The 16,476-nt window shown below is 48.2% G+C and overlaps 1 pseudogene; it reads left to right on the top strand.

The window, feature by feature from the left end:
* The first annotated feature begins 2,828 nt into the window (after positions 1–2,828).
* On the top strand, positions 2,829–4,656 carry LOC127296083 (lecithin-cholesterol acyltransferase-like 1; annotated as a pseudogene).
* Positions 4,657–16,476: the final 11,820 nt, after the last annotated feature.

A 16,476-nucleotide genomic window follows, 5' to 3' on the forward strand; every position in this document is an offset into this window, starting at 1 on the left:
TTTGCGGCCATGGTCCGCACTCAGTATTCCTCACCCATTCGCGTGTTCCGTGCTGATTCTGCTGGTGAGTATATCTCTCAGCACCTTCGTGGTGTCCTTGCTGAGGAGGGCACCCTCGCTCAGTTTTCTTGTCCCGGCGCGCATGCTCAAAATGGCGTCGCCGAGCGTAAGCATCGTCATCTTCTTGAGACCACCCGTGCTATGATGATTGCCTCTTCTCTTCCGCCACATTTCTGGGCTGAGGCTGTCGCTACGTCGGCCCACCTCATTAACATTCAGCCTTCCACTGCTCTACAGGGTGGCATTCCTCTCGAGCATCTCTCTGGTGTTTCTCCAGACTACTCGACTCTCCGTTCATTTGGTTGCGTCTGCTATGTCCTTCTGCCTCCTCGCGAACGCACCAAACTGACCGCTCAGTCTGTTGAGTGTGTTTTTCTCGGATACAGTGATGAGCATAAGGGCTATCGCTGTTGGGACCCCGTTGGTCGTCGGATGCGCATCTCTCGTGACGTCACATTTGATGAGACGCGTCCCTTCTATCCTCGCCCCACCTCGGGTACTTACCCGGTGGATGATATCTCTTTTCTTCTTTTTCCGGATGCACTCCCTGCTGTCCCTCCTCCCCTCCCTCCTACTTCTGATGCGCCCCCTTCGACGCCATCCTCTCGTTCGTCTAGTCCACCTAGTACTCCTCGTTCTCCGGCTTCGGCTCCTTCCGATTCTGTCCCTTCTTCCTCTTCTTCTGATGACTTGTCTTCTGCAGATGACCTTCCCCCTTCTCGGCCTGTTCGTCAGTGTCGTGCTCCAGTTCGTTACTCTCCTAGTCAGTATGGTCTCTCTGTCGTTTCCGAGCCGGCTTCTTATCGGGATGCCGAGCGTCATCCTGAATGGCAGCTTGCCATGGCTGAGGAGATTGCTGCGCTTGAGCACACTGGCACTTGGGATCTTGTTTCTCCCCCTTCTGGTGTTCGTCCCATCACGTGTAAGTGGGTCTATAAAATTAAGACTCGCTCTGATGGATCTCTTGAGCGCTATAAAGCGCGTCTTGTGGCTCGTGGTTTTCAGCAGGAGCACGGCCGTGACTATGATGAGACTTTTGCCCCTGTGGCTCATATGACTACTGTGCGTACCCTTCTTGCTGTTGCCTCTGTTCGCCGCTGGTCTGTCTCCCAGCTTGATGTTCAGAATGCTTTTCTTAATGGCGAGTTGAGTGAGGAGGTTTACATGCAGCCTCCTCCTGGGTATTCCGTTCCCGATGGAATGGTTTGTCGTCTTCGACGTTCTCTCTATGGTCTCAAACAGGCCCCTCGTGCCTGGTTTGAGCGCTTTGCCTCTGTGGTGACTGCTGCTGGTTTCTCTCCTAGTCTTCATGATCCAGCACTTTTCGTTCACACTTCTCCTCGTGGACGCACCCTTCTCCTTCTCTATGTTGATGATATGATCATTACTGGTGATGATCCTGAGTATATTGCCTTTGTAAAGGCTCGTCTTCGTGATCAGTTTCTCATGACTGATCTTGGTCCTCTTCGCTATTTTCTTGGGATTGAGGTTTCCTCCACTTCTGATGGCTTTTCTATCTCTCAGGAGAAGTACATTCAGGATCTTCTTGCTCGTGCTGCTCTTGGGGATGAGCGCACGGTTGATACTCCTATGGAGCTTAATGTTAAGCTTCGTCCTACTGATGGTGATCCTCTTCCTGATCCCACACGTTATCGTCATCTTGTTGGGAGTCTTGTTTATCTTGCTGTCACTCGTCCTGATATTTCTTATCCTGTTCATATTCTGAGTCAGTTTGTCTCAGCTCCTACCACTGTTCACTACAGTCATCTCCTCCGTGTTCTTCGTTACCTTCGTGGCACGATCACTCGTCGCTTTTTCTTTCCTCGTTCTAGCTCTCTCCAGCTCCAGTGCTACTCGGATGCTACGTGGGCGAGTGATCCTACGGATCGTCGTTCACTTTCGCACTTCTTGTGTGTTTCTTGGTGGTTCGCTTGTTGCTTGGAAGACGAAGAAACAGGTAGCGGTTTCTCGTTCGAGTGTTGAGGCTGAGCTGCGGGCTATGGCTTTGTTGATTGCTGAGGTGACCTGGTTACGGTGGTTGCTTGCAGATTTTGGGGTCTCTGTTACGACACCCACTCCACTTTTGTCCGACAAGACAGGTGCTATCGATTGCACGTGATCCGGTCAAGCATGAGCTGACCAAGCATATTGGTGTTGATGCTTTTTATACACGTGCTCAGGTGCAGGATGAGGTTGTTGCGGTTCATTATGTGCCTTCAGATTTGCAGTCGGCGGATTTCTTTACAAAGGCACAAACTCGAGCGCAGCATGACTTTTTACTCTCCAAACTCAGTGTTGTGGATCCACCATGAGTTTGCGGGGGGGGGGGGTGTTAGAGTATATATCTGTATATTGTAGTTTCCCCATATGTTAGGGGGCTTCCTGCATATTTGCACCTGTACATGTACTATATATTGTGACCTTTGGCCCCTGGTAATACAACAAGCATATTGCCTAACAGAAATATTGATAAAAAGGAGTGTTTTTATTTGTTTCCTTCACACCACCAAATTTATCACATGGATTATGTTCACATGTACAACGATGAAAGAAAAAATAATAAGCCGTAGCAACGCACGGGCATTCAACTAGTTTATCTAACGAGTGAGTCATCATCCTCTTTTACGTTCAGAGTTTTCCTCTTCGTTTCTGAATCCCTGTTGAACTTCTAAAGGTTTCCAGTCTCGATGATGCCATTCCAGCGCGTAGAAAACTCTATCGAGAAGGGTGTACTGAAATCTCGCAAGATGTTTATGCTAGTACTGAATTTGGATGCCCCTAAGTTCTGATTTCTGAACCGAAGTTTCTGTACATGTCAAACACTTTGTGGTCAGAATATTGTGACGAGATCAGTATTCGAGCCAAAACTTTAAAAAAAAATCGGAATATTTGTGTCAACCACAGAACCACTCGAACCCTGCTGCGCACTATCCGTTCTATCTCGTCGACCGAAACCAGCAGCTTACGCACGGGCACAGATCTTTCTCCATGGCCACAAAGCTCCGATGGTGGCCAACTGGCCACGGTTCCTGCTCATCCTTTCCATATTCTTCCGAGTCCGCTACACCGCCGCCTTGCAATACACTGAACCATACGCCTTCGACCACGCCTTGGGCGTCCACCCTGTCGTGCTGCTGCCGGGTAACACCTGCAGCCAGATCGAGGTCCGCCTCACCGACGCCTACGAGCCGCCGCCGGCGTTCTGCGTGGCACGGAAGGGCGACGGCCGGTGGTCACTGCTATGGAAGAACATCACCGCTCCTGATGCTGAAGTCCCCTGCTTCGCAGGCCAGCTCCGCCTGGTCTATGACCAAGCCGTCGGCGACTACGGCAACGCGCCCGGCGTCGAGACCCGCGCCGTCTCCTTCGGCTCCACCCGTGGCTTCCTCGCCGACGACCCTGCCGACAAGTAATTATCACAGACTAATTAACCTCTCATGTCGTTAGTTCATCACAACAACTAATGCAAAGCAGGGCACTCCAATTCAGTTCATCACACCGGTCGATTTTGTTAAGGGTTTCGTTGGCCAGGGAGCTCTGCATGGGGAAGCTGGTGGAGGCGTTGGAGCGAGAGGGATACCGCGACGGCGAGACCCTCTTCGGCGCTCCGTACGACTTCCGGCACGCTCCCTCCCCGGCAGGGCAGGCGAACAGGGAGTTGTCCCTATTCCGGTGGCGGTTCAGAGCACTCGTGGAGCGCGCGAGCAGGGCGAATGGGGGCAAGCCTGTCCTCCTCGTCTCGCACAGCCAGGGCGGCTACTTCGCTCTGGACTTCCTCAGATGGAGCCCGCTACCCTGGCGCAGGAGGTTCGTCAAGCACTTCGTCATGGCCTCCACGGGCGCCGGCGGGTTCGTCTTGTCAATGCAGGGCCTCGCCGCCAGCATTACCTCCTCCAGCTCATCCGCCTCCTCGCCGTCGCCGGCCGACGTCCTGTCGCTGCCAAGCGTGGGCAGGACCTTCGCCAGCACGTTCACGGCGCTGCCGTCTCCCATAGCATTCCGCGACGACACGCCGCTGTAGTCACGCGGAACAGGAGCTACGCCGCGCGCGACACGCCGGCGTTTCTGGCGGCGGCCGGGCTGCCGCCGTACTCGGTGCAGCTCTACGAGACGCGGGCGCTTCCCGTGGCACTGAACCTCGGAGCGCCGGTGGTGCCCGTCACGTGCGTCAATGGCGGCGGCGTGCCGACACCAGAGATGCTGGTGTTACGAGACGGCGGCGGGAACGCCCCCGAGGTGGTGTACGGAGACGGCGACGGGGTGGTGAACTTGCCGAGCATACTGGCGCTTGACGAGGTGATCGGTGGAGGCCCGAGGCAGGAGTACTACAAGTTCGTCAGGATCGCCAACATGTCTCACCTCGGTGTTGTCTCGGATAGTACTGCGTTGCAGCGTTTGATCGGTGAGATTCTTGTTGCCACTCGAGCCGTGGATACACGGGTGATGTAGCTTGCCGAGCATAACATTGCCTGCACGAGCAAGCACCATGAGTTTCTGATCTGCTTCATGGATATTTATTGTTCTGTATCGGCTATATGTGGACCGGGAGGTTGAATTCTTCTGCGGAATGTGTATTTTCCTCCAGACCTTCAGCGATATCTTCGTTTTAAAAACATAACTAAATTATATTTATAAGTTTCAAAAAAATTCTGAAAACAAATCTAGGCATAGTTACTATGAAAAGTTATGTTTTGAAATTTTGAAATTAATATTTTGCATGTTCTTGGGATAAATCATTGGTTACATCTGGATTGTTTTCTATGAAATCTAGGGATTCTGAAAACAAAATTTTGAAAACAAATCTAGGCATAGTGGTAACTTTTTTGAAATTAATATTTTGCACGTTCTTGGGATAAATCATTGGTTACATCTGGATTGTTTTCTATAAAATGCTAGAACTGGTAAATGTGATTTTTATTTCTTTCAAAATTGATAGTTGCATATGATAAGACACTGGTGGAAAAAGGGCCTTTGGTCGCGGTTCGCAACTGCCATTAGTCGCGGTTGCGCAACCGCGACCAAATTAGCGAGACTAAAGGCCCCCCCTTTAGTCGCGGTTGCTTACGAACCGCGACTAAAGACCCGTCCACATGGGCGCCAGGCGACCGTCAGGGCGGAGGACCTTTAGTCACGGTTCTTCTGGCCAACCGCGACTAAAGGCCGCCGCAGGTTTAGGGTTTTAGGCCCCCCTAAACCTGCCCCCCCCCCCCCCTAAACATATTTTCTGTTTAATTTGTATATTGTTTTATTTCTTTTGTGCTTTATTGTAATTTTGAAGGAGTTTCACATATTCTACGGTACTACATATATACATGCATATGAATGTACAATTTCAAACAAATTTGAAATTAGAACCAAAAAGAATTCAAGAGGAATATACAATATATATTCAATATCATCGGATGACCATATACAAGTTTGAACAAGTTTCCATACATAATTTAATGCATGTATAGTTCTACGTCCTCGCAATGGTGTTCTCCTTTAGGATCGAGGACTTCCCTCCTGAACCATCCAGCTAGTTCCTCTTGAAGTGGTCGGAAGCGAGCTTCTGGACTAAGCATCATCCGGAGGTTATTCCTCTGAGCATTGAGATCACTCGGAACGCGCTCAGAGGTGTATCTCCGGATCATCTCACAGACATAGTATCCACACAGATTGGTTCCCGGTGGCTGAATATCGCTACCATTCTTAGCCTTTGACCGCATGAAATTTAGCTCTTTTTTGAATTCACCGACCTTTGTATCTGCAAACCGTCTCCAAACCCTACGAGGCAAAGAAAATTAAATGAACAAGAGAGTTATTAGTTAATTACTTGAAGCTTAATTAGGAAATGAACGAAATAGGCCGATCGATATAGAGCGCAAATGAATGAAAACAATTACTTTTGAATCATTTGTCTCATGTCGGCCCACTCCGCCTTATCCATATTCAAAGAGTCGTGGACGATACATTCTGATTTGTCAACTTTAATTACTAGCAGAATCCAGTGGAACCTGCGGACACGATACATGCACAGTACGTCATGCATAACTCATCGATTAGCCGGCCACATACCATGCATGGAGTAAACAAAAGAGAATGTGCTCAAGACATAAACACTCACCCAAAATGGTAAGGAAATAGAATATCACTTTTGAGTTCCTGCTTTTCAAGAAACCGCCACAGGTATTTCTCCACGTCGGCGGGGTGATGCTTTAACGTATATCCATTAACGATGTGTGGGTCAATGAACCCAACATCATGGATGCTCCTTACTCTGCATTCCTTAATCTTCAATCTGCATGTATAATAGCGGACACAACAATATAGTTAGGACATATATATATAGTGCAAGCAATATGAACGAGATGGGGTAGAAATAAATCACTTACAGAACGTAGCAACTGATGATAGATTTGTCGAGCTCGCGCAGATTGAAAAGCTGGAACAATTCACTCAGATGAATTTGTACAGAGTATTGTTTGAAGTGATGCTCATATCCAACTTCCGCAAAAATATAATCTTTGGCGTTTTTATGTTTTATGTAACCCTTGTACCAGTTCAGCAGACCTTTCATTTGTGGAGGTAGATCCTCTTCCTGCGCAGGCCCAACGAGAGGCCCATTCTTCACATATGTAAGTACTACCTCCTTCACTGGCGCTTCATCAAGGCCTAACAGTTCACGAAGAGTAATACCTAAGTTGGCCGCTTGTTCTCTGGCACTCGTTACAGTCAATCCCTGTGCTGCCGCAGCTTCTATGATTTCGGGGGCATCCGAACCGGCGGCTGTCACTATAAGCGGGGCAATCGATTGTTTACTTTGTTCCCCGAGCTGGGCAACAACTCGTTTCCCGCTTTGTGCACTTTGTAATTCCGCTTTATCGGCCTCCTCTTTCTTCTCTTTGAACATGCGTGCCTGATTCTTTAGTTCACGTGCATAGTCGTCAGGCAGATTCTTCGCGGCTTGGGACGGTGTGTTCAAAATGACTTAGCCCACTTCTTCTGCTCATCAGAAAATACTGGCTTGGGCTCGGGCTCTCTTTTCTTCTTGCAGCCCGCCTTCCATTTCTCTAAATCAGCAGTCGCGGCCGCCTCGACTTCCTTGGCACTACGTTCCCAAGGCCTCGTGGGGAGAGGCTTCAGTGATGGCTCCGGTACCTTTGTTTTCTTAGGTACGTAAGGGTCCGGGTTAATAATCCAGGACTGCTGCTTCTGCTTCTTCGCCGGAGGTGGATTGGGGGGCGGCGTCTGCTTACCCGCCCGGGGCGTACTAGGGGGCGGCGGCTGCTTACCCGCCGGAGGTGAATTGGGGGCGGTGTCGGCTGACGTGAAGGAGGTGTAGGTGAAGCACCACCACCACCGCCGCCACCGCCGCCACCACCACCACCGTAGGGGGGTGGACTTGTTGGTGCCTCGCCTGGAAACTTGATAAACTTCTTCTGCCATAGAATGAACTGGCGCTTGACATCTCCAAGTCTTGTCGCCCCTTCAGGTGTAGCAATGTCAATGTCCAGGTCCTCAAACCCTTGGACTATGTCCTCCACCGTGACACGAGCATAGCCATCTTGAATGGGGTTGTTGTGGTGGAGTGCTCCAGGTGGTAAAGCACTGCCGATGGCTACCTTCATGGACATGTTCCCGATAGGATAATACAGATGACATGCTTTCATCTCCTTTATATCGTCCACGGGGTAGCGAGGAGGCTCCGGTGCAGTAATTTCGACCACCAGAGGCTCCGGTGCAGTAATTTCGATCGTCTTTGCACCAGCCGGTGGGGCCTCCGTGGAAGCCACGCTGCTTCTCCGCTGCTGGCTTCCGAGATCCAATGGATGATCTTCATGCTGCGCCCGAGCTGCATCTCTTTCGGCTACTAGTACACTCACGGTTTTCTTCATGACATCCATTTCCGATGCCAACCGCGCCACAACATCTGCTTCCCGATCCATCTTTCTCTTACGGCTTCTGTAACCGTATGGGTCATCGTTCTGGGGGAACCCTACTTTCCACAGAATGTGCCCCATGCCTCGTACACGTCCTCCGTGTGCAAGATTCCCGAGGGCTTTTGTCAGGGCGTCGTTCTCTCTGTTGAACTTGATCCTCCCCTCTTGAGCATCCCTCATTGCCTCAATAAGCTTTTGGGTGGGTTTAATTATTTTGCCCTGGTAAACACACTCCCCTGTCTCCGGGTTCAGCGATCCCCCATGCCCGTACCACCAGCTTTTGGCCCTTGGGTCCCATCCCTCCGTACCTGGACGGATTCCTCGCGCCCTCAGCTCGTTCTCCATCTTCTCCCACCTAGGTAGCCAAAAGCGATACCCTCCTGGCCCCATAATATGATTGTACTCCTTCTTGGCCGCATTTTCCTTATTTTTTTTCGATATTTCAAGGAACTGCTTCGATTTCTTTTGCTTCACAAATTCTGGCCAATCATGTTGCAGTTTCTCATATTGTCCTTTGAAATTCGGAGTCTTGCCCTGCTTGACAAAGTCATGGGCTAGATTTTGCTTGTATTTCCGGAATGCGTCGGACATCTTAGAAAGAGCGAACTGTTTGACTAGCTTGCACCTCTCCTTGTTTTCCTCAATCTTGTTACCCTCCTCATCGTATTTGCGGTATTCCGGAGGTAGAACGAAATGTTCCATAAGCTTGTTGAAGCAATCTTTTTTTGTTGTCTTATCGACAAAAGTGAAACCAAGACGTGCCTTCTTTGGCTCATTCCACTCCTGGACGGTGATCGAGACGTTGTCTCTAACAACGGCTCCGCATTGGCTGATAAACTTGGTGGCTTTCTTGCGGGGCTCCAGCGGCCTGCCGGTTGCTTCCTCGACAACCTCGATGGTGCATATTTCTCCTGGTTTCATCGTCTTGGTTGCGCCATGCTTTGACGACGTACTCTATTGTTTCGACGATCCGGCCGAGGGCTAAAATAAGAAAGAGAGTCGCGCGCGTTAGTACACACATATTTATTCAAATCAGTTAGTTTGTATCACCAGAGGCTCAATGTATATATATACCTCGGCGCCGGAGGTGGTTGCTACTTCCAATTGAAGATCGTCGTTTATCGACGTTTCTTCGGCATCATCTTGCTGACGGCGCCCTTCATCTTCACCCTCAAGGTTCAGATAAGAAGAGATATCATCTTCTTCTTGTCCGGTCGGCACATATAGAATATCGCCGTTTATGATGCCGAACATATGGTCTTCAAGGTCCGGATCATAGTTGTCCATAATCGGGTCAGCTCTATCGTCCGCCATTTGTCAGTCCTGAAAACATGTAGTCAAAACAAATTAATTGTGTATATGCATTATCACATCTCTTCTACATATAAACAGAGAGGGCGACGAGCGGGAGGCGAGAGGGGGGACGCAGTGACCGCGTGACCGAGAGACCGGTGGCGGTGGCGAAAGGGCGGTGGCGGTGCCGAGGACACATAACCCTCGCGATGGCGATGCCCCCTCCGTATACGCGCGGTGGTTAAGTTATTTTTGTTATTTTAAAAGTGACAAACTTTTGTTAAGTTATTTTAAAGTGACCGAGAGACCGGTGGCGGTGGTGAAATAGCGGTGGCAAAAGGAGGGGGCGAGGAAGGGGTGGGAGAGGGTGTCGCGGAAGAGGGAGGCGAGGACGAGCGCGTTGGCGTTGGCGCGTTGACGGCGTTGGCGTTGGCGCGTTGAATAGAGGTAGTGTTGGCGTTGGCGCGTTGAATAGAGGCGGTAGCGTTGACGGCGTTACATTTTTATGAATAGAGGTAGCGTTGGCGCGTTGACGGCGTTGGCGACGGTACGGCGGCGTTACAATTTTAGTTCATTTTTTATTAAGTCAAAATTTTAGTTCATTTTTTATTAAGTCAATTTTTATTAAGTCAAAATTTTAGTTCATTTTTATTAAGTCAAAATTTTAGTTCTTTTTTTAAACAAAGTTTTTAATTAAGTCAAAGTTTTTAATTAAGACAAAGTTTTTAATTAAGTCAAAATTTTAGTTCTTTTTTTAGTACCCATTTTAGTTCAATTTTTATTAAGTCAAAGTTGTAGTTGCATTTTTACTAGTTTTTAATTAAAAAAACTTATAGTTAAAGAAAGTAAAAAACTAAAAAAAAAAAAAAAAAAAAGGCAGGCCGGGGCTCGTCTGCGCGCGCTCCTCCCCCTCTCTCTCTCATGCGCGCACACGCGGCGGCCGCCGGCGACGAGCAGAAGCGCCGCGGGCGAGCGCGCATGAGCGGCGGCGGCCCTGGCGCCTCTCTCCTCTCTCTTCTGCGCCGGTGATGACGAGGCGGCGGTGCGACATATACACGATACACGGATCGATCCGGCCGGCGGCGGCGACGTACACGTACGGCGCGCGGTACACTGTGAGGCGCGGCGGCAGCGTCTGCGGCGGCGACGGTGCGGCGACGGCGAGGCTCGGCGGCAGCGACGGTGCGGCGACGGTGCGGCGACGGCGAGCTCTCGATCGATCGGCAGAGACGGAGCGAGAGCGGCGAAGAAGACGATGTGCGGAGCGACGGTTCGGGAAAAGTATTTATAGCCCCCCCCCCTTTAGTCGCGGTTGGGGAGGAGAGCGCGACTAAAGGGTACCCTTTTGTCGCGGTTGGCCAGCCCAACCGCGACTAAAGGCTTTTTTCGCCGGTTTTTCGTTCCCGCGCGCGCACAGAACCGCGACTAAAGGTATTTTTCGAATTACTTTTTGTTTTTCAAAATGTTAAAAATACAGAAAAACTCAGAAAAATATAACTAATTCAATTCAAAATTTTAAAAATACAAATAATATATCAAAAATTCAGAAAAATAAAACTAATTCGATTCAAAATTTTAAAAATACAAATAATATATCAAAAAATTCATAAAAATAAATCTAATTCAATTGAAAATTTTAAAAATACAAATAATATATCAAAAAATTCAGAAAATAAAACTAATTCAATTCAAAATTTTAAAAATACAAATAATATATCAAAAAATTCAGAAAAATAAAACTAATTCAATTCAAAATTTTAAAAATACAAATAATATATCAAAAAATTCAGAAAAATAAAACTAATTCAATTCAAAAAATTTAAAATACAAATAATATATCAAAAAATTCAGAAAAATAAAACTAATTCAATTCAAAATTTTAAAAATACAAATAATATATCAAAAAATTCAGAAAAATAAAACTAATTCAATTCAAAATTTTAAAAATACAAATAATACATCAATAAATTCATAAAAATAAAACTAATTTAATTCAAAATTTCTTCCCGGCCGCCTCTGTCTTCTCGTTGGCCCCCTCTTCCCGCCTCTGTCTTTCCGCCGACCCCCTCTTCCCGCCTCGTCTTCCCGCCATTTCTTCCCTGTCTTCCCGCCTCTTTCTTTCCGCCAATTTCTTCCCGCCAATTTCTTCCCGCCTCTTTCTTCCCGCCACTTTCTTCCCGCCTCCTGTCTTCCCGCTCCCATTTTTCCCGCCATTTGTCACTACATATATGTAGCCCGGCTTGGCCAGCATTATCACATCTCTACAATCTCTCATCACTCTCTCATGGCTTCCACCGCACCCACTCTAACCTACCAGCAGGTGGAGGAGCTTTGCGCCTCGAACTACCCTTGCCCACCGGGCTACCGCGTCCGTGGGGGCTGGAGCCTAAGCGCCGGCGGCGTGCCGGTCCCTCCCGTCCCTCAGGGTACTGCGCGCCGGGCGGCCATCACGAACCACTACTACCTCGACCTCACGCCGGAGCAGCGGATGAATCCCCGCTGGCATCCCGATAACCAGCATACTTGGGACACCTTCTTCATCAATCGGCGTGAGAGGGCGCTCGCCAGGTATGAGGAGGACGGTCTGCCTCCTGGGAACTTCCACGAGGCCGGCCGTCGGCTATGGTGGTACGGCCGGACTCTGCAGAGCGTCATGGACTACATCACGGCCGGCGATATCCCCCGCCTGCGCTACCCTCAGTTCGAGCCACGAGCGCCGCCCGATGACAGCGACGACAGCAGCGACGACGACGGCGGCAACTTAGAAGGCGACGACTACCAGTACAACGGCGGCGGCTATGAAGACTACGAGTATGCATATTATACGCCTAGGCAGGAGCATGACTGAATCACTCCAAATTTCATGTATCATCAGTGCTATCTCGAGTCAATTGAATCATTCGAAAATGGACACCAAACACATCACGGGTAATATAATTCACATGATTCATTCAACAAAGTTTGGTACAATAAATTATTACACATCATTTCTTCCCTTGTGTCCCTGCTTGCTTACGATTGTGCCGTATCCATGGAGCATCCTCATCATTTAACTTAATGCTTGGGTCGGTGTTCACTTTGAAGGGCGGAATTTCAGCAAACATATTATAATCTTCTGACGTGTCTGTCTTGTCCTCCACTCCCACGATGTTTCTTTTCCCTGAAAGAACAATGTGGCGCTTTGGATCATCGCATGATGTACTGATCGTTTTCTTATCTTTCCGTTTCCTCGGTTTGCTACTCATGTCCTTCACATAGAAAACCTGAGCGACATCTTTCGCTAGGACGAATGGTTCGTCAAGGTAACCAAGATTGTTGAAATCCACCATTGTCATTCCATATTGCTGGTCCACCTTTACCCCACCTCCTGTTAGCTTGAACCATTTGCACCGGAACAAAGGGACCCTAAAGGAGGGTCCATAGTCAAGTTCCCATATCTCCTCTATGTAACCATAATATGTGACCTTTTGCCCATTCTCGGTTGCTGCATCAAAGAGGACACCACTGTTTTGGTTGGTGCTCTTTTTATCTTGGGCGATCGTGTAAAATGTATTCCCATTTATCTCGTACCCTTGGAAAGTCGTTATAGTCGAAGATGGTGTCTTGGCCAACATGTACAGCTGATCTACAACATGATCGTCATTCATTAAATGTTTTCTCAACCAACTGCCGAAAGTCTCCATGTGGGCCTTCCTAATCCAGGATTCAGGCTTCCCAGGGTTATCCGAGCGTAAAATATTCTTGTGTTTCTCAAAGTACGGAGCCACCAAGCTGGAATTGGTCAGAACTGTGTGGTGTGCTTCGATCGGAGAATGGCCGTCCATACATATCGTTGATTTCCTTCCGATCGTGCCTTTTCCACTTAGTCTCCCCTCGTGACGCGATCGAGGAAGACCAATCGGCTTAAGGTCAAGAACAAAGTCAACACAAAACTCAATTACCTCCTCATTTCCATAGCCCTTGGCGATGCTTCCTTCTGGCCTAGCACGGTTACGAACATATTTCTTTAATATTCCCATGAACCTCTCGAAGGGGAACATATTGTGTAGAAATACAGGACCGAGAATGGAAATCTCATCGACTAGGTGAACCAGGAGGTGCGTCATAATATTGAAGAAGGATGGCGGGAACACCAACTCGAAACTGATAAGACATTGGATCACATCGTTCTGTAACCGTGGTAGAACTTCTGGATTGATTACCTTCTGAGAGATTGCATTGAGGAATGCACATAGCTTCACAATGGCTACTCGAACATTTTCCGGCAGGAGCCCGCTCAAAGCAATCGGAAGCAATTGCGTCATAATCACGTGGCAGTCGTGAGACTTCAGGTTTTGGAACTTTTTCTCCGCCATGTTTATTATTCCCTTTATATTGGACGAGAATCCAGACGGGACCTTCATACTGCTCAGGCATTCAAAAAAGATGACCTTCTCTTCTTTGGTCAGAGCGTAGCTGGCACGACCTTGAAACCGTTCCGGATGCCGGTCATCAGGGTCTTTCAAACTTTGCTGGTCCTTCCGTGCTTCCTTTGTATCATTTGTCTTCCCATACACGCCCAAGAAGCTTAGGAGGTTCACGCAAATATTCTTCGTAACGTGCATCACGTCGATTGCAGAGCGGACTTCTAGGACTTTCCAATATTCTAGCTCCCAGAATATAGATTTCTTCTTCCACATGGCTGCGTGCCCGTCGGCTCCCTTCGGAACCGATTGTCCGCCAGGACCCTTTCCAAAGATGACTTTCAAATCCTGGACCATATCAAATACCTCAAAACCAGTGTGTTCCGCAGGCTTCGGCCGGTGATCTGCCTTGCCGTTGTAATGCTTGCCTTTCTTTCTTACTGGATGACCTTTCGGAAGAAATCGACGATGCCCAAGGTACACGTTCTTCTTACAATTTGGCAAATGTACACTTTCAGTCTCATGTAAGCAGTGTGTGCATGCATTGTATCCCTTATTTGACAGTCCCGAAAGGTTACTAAGAGCAGGCCAATCGTTGATGGTTACGAAAAGCAACGCTCGTAGGTCAAATTCCTCTTCTTTGTGCTCATCCCACACACGGACACCAGGTCTGCCCCACAGCTGTAAAAGTTCATCAACTAATGGCCTTAGGTACACATCGATGTCGTTGCCGGGTTGCTTCGGACCTTGGATGAGCACTGGCATCATAATGAACTTCCGCTTCATGCACAACCAAGGAGAAAGGTTGTAGATGCATAGAGTCACGGGCCAGGTGCTATGGCTGGAGCTCTGCTCGCCAAAAGGATTCATGCCATCCGTAGTTAGACCAAATCTTATGTTCCTTGCGTCAACTGCAAAATCTTTGAACTCTCTGTCGATCTTTCTCCATTGCGTTCCATCTGCGGGGTGTCTCAACTCCCCGTCCGACTTACGGTCCTCTTTGTGCCATCGCAACAACTTGGCATGCTCTTTGTTCCTGAACAGACGTTTCAACCGTGGTATTATAGGAGCATACCACATCACCTTGGCGGGAACCCTCTTCACGGGTTTCTCGGCCCTCAACATCGTCACCAGGGTCATCGCCTCTGATCTTATAACGCAATGCAGTGCATACCGGGCATTCATTCAAATTCTCGTATTCACCGCGGTAGAGGATGCAGTCGTTGATGTATGCATGTATCTTCAGAACCTCTAAACCTAGAGGGCAGACAACCTTCTTTGCTTCGTACGTACTGGCGGGCAACTCGTTATTCTTTGGAAACATATTCTTCAACATTTTCAGCAAGTTTTCAAATGCCGAGTCAGCTACACCTGCCTGTGCCTTCCATTTCAGCAAATCCAGTGTGCAGCCCAGCTTTTTCAGACCATCATCGCATCCGGTACAGCGCCTTCTGTGATCCTCTAACATGCGATCCAAATTCTCCCTCTCCTTTTCAGTTTCGCAGCGTCTCCGTGCATCAGCAATGGTCCGACCAAGATCATCAACGGGATCATCACGTGCCTCTTCTTCACCTTCCCCTTCACCTTCCCCTTCACCTTCAGCATCCTCCATGAAAGTATCACCGAAATGAGCAAGATAGCTTTCATCGATGAAATCATCCCCTGCTTCATCTTCTTCCATTATAACCCCTCTTTCTCCATGCTTGGTCCAACAATTATAGCTTGGCATGAAACCGTGCCGAAGCAGGTGCATGTGAACATCTCTTGAGGAAGAGTAATCCTTCTGATTCTTACAGTTAACACATGGACAGATAACAAAACCCCCATGCTTGTTCGCATTAGCCACTACGAGGAAATCTTTCAAACCCGTAGTGAACTCGCCGGAGAGTCGGTTACCGTACATCCATTGCCGATTCATCTGCATTATTATAATATAAAATATATAATTAACCATCATGCATTTGTTAAACTAACTAGCTACAAACAATATAAATTAAACAATGAACTACACACATGCATATTTTATCAATGACACATCAAAGGTTCAAGTTGCTAACCGCGATCGAGGAGGAAAAAATAAATGAGAAAGCTCAAGTGTGGCTCCAACACTTCATATCATGTTTGTTTCATGCTCTTGGGGCATTTCATCAAACACCTTATGTGCATAAGAGGAACCAAAAGCAAACCTAACACCCACTTGTGAAGTTTGTGAAGAGAATGGCTCCAAATGGCTAAGTGTTGGCTGCTGGATGGGTATATATAGGGGAGGGGCTTTAGTCGCGGTTGGCCTGGCCAACCGCGACTAAAGGCCTTCGGGCACCTTTAGTCGCGGTTGGCCACTAAAGCCCCCCACGTGCACCAGCTGGCCACCGAGCGCCCTGGGCCCAGGCCTTTGGTCGCGGTTCGCCTCCCGAACCGCGACTAAAGGTCCCATTAGTCGCGGTTCCTATAGCTTCGCGACTTATGGGGCTGGACGGAAGCCTGTTTTTCTACCAGTGAGATGAACCGAAGAAAGGTGTTTATCATGTTGTAGGACAAGAAACCGTCAATCAACCCACGTAGTGTTGATGAAAACATAAAAAAACATAGTACATATTTAGGACTATGATCATATCTAGAATGGAACTTTAATTAATCCACAAAGACACACACAAAAGTTGCCATGATACTCCATATACGGAAGAAAAGAAAACTATTGCATGAGCACACATACAAATTTCTCTACATGTAAAAATGAGACATCTATACCCGCAAAAAAAGAGACGTCTATGTATACTAAGTTCTACCAACATAACCAA

The sequence above is a fragment of the Lolium perenne genome, chromosome 4 (assembly GCF_019359855.2).
Source record: "Lolium perenne isolate Kyuss_39 chromosome 4, Kyuss_2.0, whole genome shotgun sequence".
NCBI classification, from domain to species: Eukaryota; Viridiplantae; Streptophyta; class Magnoliopsida; order Poales; family Poaceae; genus Lolium; species Lolium perenne.